The sequence below is a fragment of the Elephantulus edwardii genome, unplaced genomic scaffold (genome assembly GCF_000299155.1).
Source record: "Elephantulus edwardii isolate Elephantulus edwardi_28Jun2011 unplaced genomic scaffold, EleEdw1.0 scaffold00562, whole genome shotgun sequence".
NCBI lineage: Eukaryota > Metazoa > Chordata > Mammalia > Macroscelidea > Macroscelididae > Elephantulus > Elephantulus edwardii.
In genome coordinates this window covers 283252-293024 of record NW_006400312.1, presented here as the reverse complement: position 1 = coordinate 293024, position 9773 = coordinate 283252, and the positions used below count along the sequence as shown (strand labels likewise).

Below are 9773 nucleotides of genomic sequence, written 5' to 3'. Positions count from 1 at the left end.
TGGAAAGGGTTAAACCGGGTGGCTCCCTGGAGGCAAGGATTCTGGGGCTTCGTCTGGCATACTTTGGACATGGTGTGAGGAGATACCAGTCCTTGGAGAGGGACATCATGCTTGGGAGGGTGGAGGGACAGCGCAGGAGGAGAAGGCCCTCTATGAGGTGGATTGATTCAGTCACTGGGATAATTGGGATGGGAGTGGCAGAGACAGTGCGATTGGCACAGGACAGAGCAGAGTTTAGGGCTGTTGTGCATAGGGTCGCTATGATTCGCAAGTGACCCGATAGCACATAACAACAACAACAACATTTGATGAAATGTCACAAAATATATCTATTGCTTGCTCTCTTTTGTTCTTATGATGCGGCCTATTGATCATGCAGGTAAGTCTCAGATGTTGAAGGTGTTCTCACTTTAAGTAAACTCCAGTGTGTTTATTACACCAGAGTCTAGCTCACTTCTCATACCTCTGGAAAAACTGAAAAGCTTAATAACAAGACTATTGATGGCTGTATTTGAGACATTATCTCTGGATAGTGGTATTACCAATTCTACACTGTGGTGTGTGTCTTCTTTATTGGAAGTTGAAATTAATTTACTCTAAAAAATTGCATGGATGTACAAATCCTTCCCAGGGCTTCTGACCTCACTCGCAATAAAGGGGCAATCATGACAATAGTCTTTGAGACCCAGCATGCTTTCGCCTCCTCCACATTCCAAGACCTGAGCTCCTCAGGTGTAAAAATATCAAATACAAACAAACTTCCTTTTACACAATAAAGACCTATTCTTTCTGTTTTCATTAAAATGTTGCTTAGTCATGGATTCATTATTGGCTCAGACAGATTTCCTTGACATTTGCAAATGGCTAAAAGTTCAATTATTGCCTAAACATTGGAGATTCAAATATACAAATATTGTTGACTTGTTGTTGTTATGTGCCATCGAGTCACTTGCACTCATAGCGACCCTATGTACAACAGCCCTAAATCCTGCTCTGACCTGTGCCAATCTCACTGTCTCAGACACAACCACCCAATTACCCCAGTCACTGAATCAATCAACTTCATATAGCGCTGTCCCTCCACCCTCTGAAGCATGATGTCCATCTCCAAGAACTGGTCTCTCCTTGCAACATGTCTAAAATATGTCATGCAAAAGCTTCAGGATCCTAGCTTACAAAGAGCAGCCTGGTTTAACCCTCTCCAGGATGAACCTGTTTGTTTTGTTAGCGGTCCATGATACATTCAATACTCTTCTCTAGCCCACAGCTCAAAGGCATCCATTTTCCTTCTATCCTTCCTAATCATTGTCCAATTCTCTGACGCATAACAACTGATTGCAAAGAATATGGCCTGTATAAGGTGCACCTTAGTCTCCAGAGTGGCACCATTGCTCTCAGGTACTTTGGAGAGGGCCTTAATGGCAGACTTTCCCATTGCAATACATCTTTTAATATCCTGGCTGCTTGTGCCAAAGTTGTTAACTGTGGAGCTAAGCAAACGAAAACGGTGAACAATCTCAATTTCTTCACCATCCATTCTGATGCTTCCAACTAGTCCAGTCGTGAGAATCTTTGTTTTCTTTATATTGAGCCTCAATCCATGTTGCATGCTGCAGTCCTTGACCCTCTGCAGCAAGCCCTTCAGGTCCTCCTCAGTTTCAGCAAGGAGGGTTGTGTCATCTGCTTAACACAGATTGTTGTTGCATCTTCAAGAATCTGATGCCACGCTTCTCCTCATAGACCCTAGCCTCCCGAATAATCTGTTCTGCATATAGATTAAAGAGATATGGAGATAGGACACATTTCTGTTGTACACGCTTCCCAATTTTGAACCATGCTGTGTTTCCTTGCTCTGTTCAGTTGACTGCCTCCTGGTCGAAGTATAGATTTCGCATTAGCACAATCAAGTGTTTTGGGATTCTCCCTCCCTCCTCCCTCCTTGGATCCTCATACACGTTTTACTAGTTATTTTCCATTTCTACAATAATGGTCTTATACAGTTTTTTATCTTATGGGCCCGAGTAGGGTGCGCGGTGGCCTAATGGTAAGGAGTCAAATCGAAAGTGTGCTGTTCAAATCCAGTAGCCGCTCAAAGAGTGAGGATGAGTAACCTCCTCCTGTGGGATTTACTGTCTCCTGCTGGAGAGTCAGCTATGGGCCGCTTGCAACACCATGGGACGTAACAACCACCCACGGAAGAACCTCAAGACCAAGCACTGAAATATCTATGAACCAGTTACTAGTTATAAGACTTTCCACAAAGTGTTCCACAGCTGGCTATCAGGGCACATCAGAGATGGAAACATTTCTGTATTCTCAGAGATGTTTATAAAAGTAGTTCTCTTCTGAATTTTTTTGTAATCACCCCATTAATAAATTAATTTCACTCTGTGAAATAGGCAAGTACATATTTGAAATAATGTAACAACATATATCTGTTGATCACTTTAAATTACGTGATGATGTTGAAGGTGTTACCACCTTGAGTTAAGAGCAGTTCACTCAATTACATGAGATTTGCCACCACTTCATACCTCTGCTTAAACTTCAAATGTTTCATAACAAGACTACTGATGTCTGTATTTGGGCCTTTACCTCTAGAATACTGCTGTGGCAAATTCACAGTTTGCAATGTGTGCCCTCTCCTTTATTGGGAATTCAAATTAACTTACTGTCACATATACAATGTTATTCAAATCCCTCCCAAGGCTTTCTCTCTCACTCCCAATAAAGGAAAAATCATCATAACAGTCTTCACAGCCCTGCATAACTTTGACTCCTCCACATTCTGAGAAACTAAAACTCTCTCTCTCTTGCTGACTCCATTCTGTCATACAGCAAATCCTGTCAACTGATAACGTTCTGAAAAGAATCATGGCAAACAATCCATCAGTAATGGCAATAAAGTATTTGCAGTGGCATTATCAGTAATTAGAATGTAGTTCCAAGCAGAGAAAACTTATACCCAAGGTCAATACCTCTGGCTTCAAATGAGAAATATATCTTCACAAACTTCACATTACTCAGGGATTCTGTATTTGGGAATATCCAAATATTTCCAATGCTATCTTTTCAGACAACTGTTACCAACTTCAGACAACTATAAAATCCATCTTATTATCAACAGCACAGTTCCTGAGGGGTGAGACTGCTAGGAGATCTCAAAGTTCAGAGCCAACTTTTGAGGGAATATTCCTTCAGGGTTCCTCCTTGTCCTCTGATGTAAAAATATCAAATAGAAACAAACGTCATTTCACATGCTAAAGACCTATTCTCCTTGCTTTCATTAAAATATTGCTTTGTCAGGGACTCATTACCAGCTCAGACAGATTTCCTTGACATGTGCAAGCGTCTAAAAGTTCAATTACTGGCTAAAGGTTGGAGGTTGAAATATGTAAATGATCCCTGAGAAGACACACTTGTGGTAAACTGTTTCTGAAAGGTGACAGTTAGGAAAACTCTGGGAGCACTCCTAGTCTTTACTCAGATTCCAGTGAGTGGGAATCAGTTTGATGGTCAGAGCCAACAGACTGAAATACGCTTAAAATATCACTAGCAGAGCAAGCACGTTTCAATTAGACTATGACAGTCAACAAGATATTGACTCACCTTGGGGACTTTTTGATCTTTCTCCTGAATGACTTCTAATTTAGCTACTTGTTTGTTTTCAGTAACTTCTAATTTTGGAATGCCAATTTCCGGCCTAAAAATGCACATTTTTAAATAATTACTTGCACATATGGATTTAGAAATACCCTAAAATTACATAAGAAACATCAGAAAATATATTCACATAAGATCTCTGCTTCTATGTCTTCTGAAAAGCAGAGTTTTTGGCAATTACTTGTGCTCTTCTGGATGGATTGTTTTGCAATGATAAGGTGTGAAGATGTAGGATTTCAACAGAGATGAAAGGGGAAAATTTTGCCCCTGCCACTCACATATGTCATAATTATCATAACCGAGGAAATTCTTTCCCCACTACCTACTTGTGACACACATACAGAAATTGTTTTCTAAATAACATTAAATTTTACATTTCTAAGCCGGGAGTCCAGAGTGTAGATGGAACTGCTGCATTTACATTCTTTTGTTTGGATTTGGTCATCTAAAAGAAAACAGTGATAATATAAATCTTCTCATCATCTATAGGTTTAAATATAATATTGTTGACAAGCAGTAATATTTATTCAATTATACATGGTCACAGCTCCTTTCATTCAACTGAAGCAGAATTTCATAGTCTAATATGCCATAAGCTCAAAAACCCAACCCTACCAGACCCTTAAAAAAATTAACTGCCTATGTTCTAGTCCAAAATTTAACATGTAATCTTGCTTTTGATTTATATCGGATCTGATGAATTGTCTCATTAATCAGATAATCAATAGGCAAGTCTGGGAGAGAGAGGCACCAGTCCATTGACTCTAATTTGAAGGTTTTGCATCAGTCTGTTTCTTTAGTTAACCTGATGCGATAGATGGCAGGCAATTACCTTAATGATTTTGATAAGTTCTATCCCTAGAGGGTACTCTAGTGGTAAGTGGTTAGGAGGTGCATTGCCAAATAAAGGTATGATGTTCAAATCCAGTAGATGCTCCATTGGGTCAAAAATGGGCAATCTCCTCCAGCGTAATTTACTACCTCAGAAATCCCATTCAAGGGTCAGCTATGGGATGTCTCCAATTCCATGGGACATATAAACAAACCATAGAGGAACCAGAAGATCAGGCTCTGAAATCTCTATGACAGCTAATACTAGCTTTAACATGGTTTTAAATTAATTCTTAAATTCTTAATTCTCTCAGCTTTCATATGCATACAGTGGAAATGAAATCATTTCAATATTCTCAGAGACAGCTGGCAAAAAGTCATATTCTGGATTTTTAAAAAATCACTTTATCAGTAAATACCATAATGCTATCATTCATCTAGATGTATAGATACATATTTGGAAAAATGTCACAAAATCTATTTATCACATTTGCTCATACCATACAACACTATTGATCATGGAATTATTCCAGGATGTTGAAAGTGTTAACCACTGTGAGTAAACTCCAGTGCACTTATTACATCAGATTCTAGTTCATCTCCCATACCTCTGGAAAAACTGAAAAGCCTAATCACAAGGCTAGTGATGGCTGTATTTGAGATGTTATCACTGGGAAAGTGATGTGGCAAATTCTACAACCTTTTTTCCCCTTGGAAGTTGAAATTAACTTACTCCTCCAAATGCAAGGATGTTCAAATCCTTCCCAGGGCTTCTGACTCACTCCCAATAAAGGGGCAATCATGATAAAAAATCTTCACGACCCAGTGTACCTTTGCCTCCTCCACATTCCCAGATCTGAGGCTCCTGAAACTCTCCCAAACTTTACCATTCTGTCATACAGCTAATCCTGCACCTGACATTACTCAGAAAACAACTGGGCCAATAACTAAATCATGGCAATTAGAGTGAATTATCAGTAATCTGAATGTACTTCAAAGCTTAGAAAATTTACATCCTAAGGACAGCAGCTCAGGCAGGAAAGTAGTAAATTTTTCACAAATTTCTCCTATCCCTGTAATTCTGTATTTGAGAATCTCCCTACCACAAAATATGCATTGTTATCAGGTCAGTAAATTGTTGTCAACTTCAGACAACTCTAGAATGCAACTTTAAGTTAGTGGCATAGTGTCCTAGGCATGAGAACATCTCAAAGTTCTGGGCCATCTTCTTTTAAGGAAATACTCGTTAAGGGTCCCCCCTGTCCTCAGATGTAAAAATATCACATAGAAACATCTCATTTTACGTGATAAAGATCTGTTCTCTCTGTTTTATTAAAGTATTTCTTTGTGTCACATTTAGGACTCTTTGTGAGCACAGGCAGATTTTCTTGAGATGTGCAAATGGCTAAAAGCTCAACTACCTGCTGAAATATTGCAGGTACAAATACATGCTTTAAGAGACACACTCCTGGTAAACTGTTTCTAAAATGTAACAGCTGGGCAATGCCTGGAAGCACTTCTAGTCTATACTCCCAAAGTCTAGTGAGTGGCAAAGTGCTTGATGGCCATGTCCAAAAACGTGAAATATACTTAAATACCAATCACAGAGCAAGCATGTTTCAATTAGACTATGACAGTCAACAAGATATTGACTCACCTTGTAGAATTTGTATGCTTTCTTCCACTTGGCTTTTAAATAATCCAATGGTTCATTTTCAGTAGCTTGTAATTTTGGCATCCTAAACTCTGGCCTAGAATGCATATTTTGAAATAATTACTTACACATATGAATTTAGAAATACTTTAAAAATTTTTATAGGAAATGCCAGTAAATCTATTGACATAAGGTCTCTACTTCTATATATTCACGAAAGCAGAGAGTTTGGAGATTGTGTTTTTCTAGATGGATTGTGTGATAAAAAAAGGTGTTGGAGTGATAGATTTCAGCAGTTTAAAAGTACACTTGTGCTAATTATCATTACTGAGGAAATCTTCATCTGCCAGTGCCTACTTATGGTATAAATACAGTGTCTGTTTTCTAGGCAAAATTAAATTTTACTTTTTCAAGCCTTGTTCCTGATTCTTAGACTGATGTCCTGCCTCCGGAGAATTTCGGTCACTGTTCTCCCCCTAAAACAAAGCGTAAAACAGTGATAATCCAGAACATATCTACTCATTGCCTCTAGGTGTAAATACAATTTTATTGGCAAGCAGTAAGACCCATGCAATTATACATGTTGATGGCTACTTTCATTCACTGGAATGACATTTCATTCACTGAATTTCTTAGTTCCATATATCTTAAGATCTAAAAAAAAAATGCCTACTTGGACCTTAAAAAAAAAAAAAGATTCACTGTTTGCGTTCTAGCCAAAACCTCAACATTTAATTTTACTTTTCACTTCTGTTGAAGGTAATGAATTGCTTTATTAAATAGATAATGAATCAGCACATTTAGTAAAAAGAGGAACTCCACTGGTATTAAACTTTTTAAGTTTCTACTTAAGCATCTCTCAAACTATTCTAATTTGAAATTTTTGCAACAGTCTGAGACCTAGACTTAGCCTGTTCTTATTAGTTGACATAACGCGATAGGTGGCAGGCCATTTCCTAGATTTGGAGAAGTTCTATCTATCATTAAATGTTTCTCTGGTGACCTAGCAGTAAGCAGCTCCACTGCCAAAATGAAGGCATGCTGTTCAAATCCAGCGGCCTCACTGTGGGGCAAAGATAGGCAGTGTCTTCCAATGTATTCACTGCTTGAGAAAATCCTTTCAAGGGTCAGCCATGGGCATAACAACAAACCACAGAGGAAGCAGAAAGCCAGGCTCTGAAATCCTTACATGACTCACTAGCTTTAAGATTCTGCAAATTCTTAAAAATCAATATCTCTTGTTTCACATGTGTGCAGTGAAGATGAAATGATACCAGACACCTGGCAAGGTAGTTCAACCCCAGATTTTCTGTAATCACTTCATTAATAAATTACCCTAATATCATCACTTTTCCTTATTTATACATCTATTCTTCAAAAAAAGGCCACGACACATATCGATCACTTGCTCACACTATATTGTCCTTTTGATCATCCAAATCATGCTAAGATGTTGAAGGTGTTACTATCTTGAGTAAAAAACAGTGCATTTATTACACCAGGTTCAAGACCATTTCCCATGCCTCCATATAAACGTGAAAAGTTTTATAGCAAGACTAGTGGTGGCTCTATTTGAGCTGTTACCACGGGGGAACTGTGTGGTGCGCCATACACTGGGCAATGTTTGCCCTCTTGTTTATTGGAAGTTCAAATAACTTATTATCTCATACGCAGGGTTATTAAAATCCTTCCCAGGTCTTCCCTCCTCTCTCCCAGTAAAAAGAAAATCAAGATCATAATTTTCAAGGCCCAGCATAACTTTCCTCCTCCACACTCCTTGACCTTGTTGTTTGTTGTTATGTGCCATCGAGTTACTTGTGACCCTTCATATTTTGGTTGCCTTGAATTTGGTTTAATTTTCCTCAGCTTCAGCTTGAATTTGCTTTAAGATTCTGCAAATTCTTAAATATCAATATCTCTGGTTCCACATGTGTGCAGTGAAGATGAAATGATATCAGACAACTGGCAAGGTAGCTGAACTCCACTTCATTAAGAAATTACCATAATGTCATCACTTTTCCTTATTTATAGATAAATTCTTCAAAAAAAAGTCACGGCATATATCTAGCACTTGCTCACACCATATTTTCCTTTTGATCATCCAAATCATGCTAAGATGTTGAAGGTATTACTATCGTGAGTAAAAAGCCGTGCATTTATTGCACCAGGTCCAAGACTGTTTTCCATGCCTCTATATAAACTTGAAAAGTTTTATAGCAAGACTAGTGGTGGCTCTATTTGAGCTGTTACCTCAGGGAAACTGTGGTGTGCCATACACTGGACAATGTTTGTTCTCTTCTTTATTGGAAGTTCAAATTAACTTATTCGCTCATATGCAATGTTATTAAAATCCTTCCTAGTACATTCATGCTCTTCCCAAAAAACAGAAAATCAAGTTCATCGTTTTAAAGGCCCAGCACAACTTTGCCTCCTCCACACTCCTTGGCCTAAACATTTTAAATTCTCCTTACTTACTCTATTCTGTCAAAAGGCAAATCTGCCACCTGACATTATTCTGAAAACAGCCATGACAATCAGTCAATAAATAGATAATGATAATAGATTGCAGTGAAATTAATCATAATTTGAAAATTTGAAAATTCTTGAAAGCTGAGAAAACCTGCATCCAAAAGACAGCATCTTAAGTTGCAAAGGAGAAGTCAATTTTTTGCCAGTCTCAGGGATTCTGTATTTGAGAACTTACCTACTTGAAAAATGCATTGGTGAAAGGTCTGACAACGGTTAATATAGTCCGATAACTCTACAATCCACCATTTAGTTAGCAGAACCATTCCCTAAAGTCATCTTCTTTGAATGAATATTTATTAAGACTTCCTTTCTCCTTGATGAAATAAGTGGGGAAATAACAGCCTTTTAAACAAATGGTGCTGTCAAAATTGGAAAACTATCTGTAGAAAACACAAGCAAAATCTGCACCTCACAAAATACACAAAAACCAACTCAAAGTGTATCATGGACCTAGGACTAAACCAAGAACTATAAACTTCATTTAAAAAGCTTGGAATAACTCTAGAAGCCCTAATCCACAACATAAACAACCTTTCAAGCATCCTGGAAAATCTATAACCAGCAGAGGAAGAAAAATAGATAAACAGAACCTTAGAAGAATCAAATCTCTATGTATATCCAAAAACTTCTCCAGCATGGGAAAATATATTTGGTAATGGCATATCAGACAAGGCACTTATATCTAGAATTTATAAAATACTCATGCACCACAACAAGATAAAGGTAAACAAGCCAGTTAAAAATGGGCACAGATTATGAACAGACACTTCATCAAGATGTTCATTGAAATAAAAAAGAATATAAATTAAAAAAAAGAAGACACTCAGATGGCAAAGAAAACATGAAGAAATGTTCAAAATTCCTAGCTCTAAGAGATATGTAAATCAAAACAACTATGAGATATCCTCTCATCCCAGTAACAATAGCAAAATTTAACAGAACAGCAAACATCAAATGCAGGAGAGGTTGTGGAGAAACCGGAACCCTTATTCACTGTTGGTGGGAGGGTAAAATGGTGCAAACACTATGGAAAGCTGTATGGCAATTTCTCAAAAAGTTCCATTAAAAAAAAAAGTTCTAAGTAGAAATACCATTT

General features: G+C 37.9%; 1 pseudogene; it reads right to left on the bottom strand.

Annotated features, from left to right (window-relative positions):
- Positions 1 to 3609: 3609 nt before the first annotated feature.
- The window catches only part of LOC102861465, a 23063-nt pseudogene continuing 16899 nt past the window's right edge, over positions 3610 to 9773 (bottom strand).